This window comes from Choloepus didactylus, chromosome 18 (assembly GCF_015220235.1).
Source record: "Choloepus didactylus isolate mChoDid1 chromosome 18, mChoDid1.pri, whole genome shotgun sequence".
NCBI lineage: Eukaryota > Metazoa > Chordata > Mammalia > Pilosa > Megalonychidae > Choloepus > Choloepus didactylus.
The window spans coordinates 45,936,385-45,937,042 of record NC_051324.1 but is presented as its reverse complement, the minus strand read 5'-3'; positions in this window follow the sequence as shown (position 1 = coordinate 45,937,042).

Here is a 658-nt window from a genome sequence, read left to right as displayed (position 1 = left end):
TTGACCACAGAGCTAAAGTGAGAATTATTTGGAGCTACAGCTTCTGGAGAATAACTGTGTCTCCTTCTGCGACACGAAAGACGAACTTACGGGCTGTTCGCCAAGGGCAAGGACAACGTCTCCTCTACCAAACAGGAAACTTCCTGTGGATGGAGGCTACCCTTTCGTTCTTTTTACAAGCATTCCCTCCCTTATCGAGACACAGGATGGTTCTTAAAACAGTTTCCTGTTCAAAATACCCCTTCTCAACTTTGAGTTCATATGCTAAACGGACACGTCTTTAGCCAACTAGGCAACGAAGAGGTTAAACTTCAACAACCTGATGGATTTGGGGGTTTCCTCCCTCGTCTCCATTAAATTAAACGACCTGGAAGGGAAACTTTGCCCAAGGTAAAGATGAAAACCGTTAACTTCAACTCTGAAGATTTTGCCGCAAGTAAGACTGGCTAACCACGCCCACAAAGCCCGCCATTCACCTAAGTAGACATGGCTGGCCTGGTTTCTACTCTCGGTGCCGTTTCCTGACCAACTCCAAAATGGCGCTGGCTAGCCTCACCAGAAGAAGCGAACGCCACGCCCACTTCCCCAGCACCATCTCTGGCCCGAACGCAAAGTGACGCGACCCCAGCCGGAAGTGAAGGAAAAAGCGCCTCAGCCC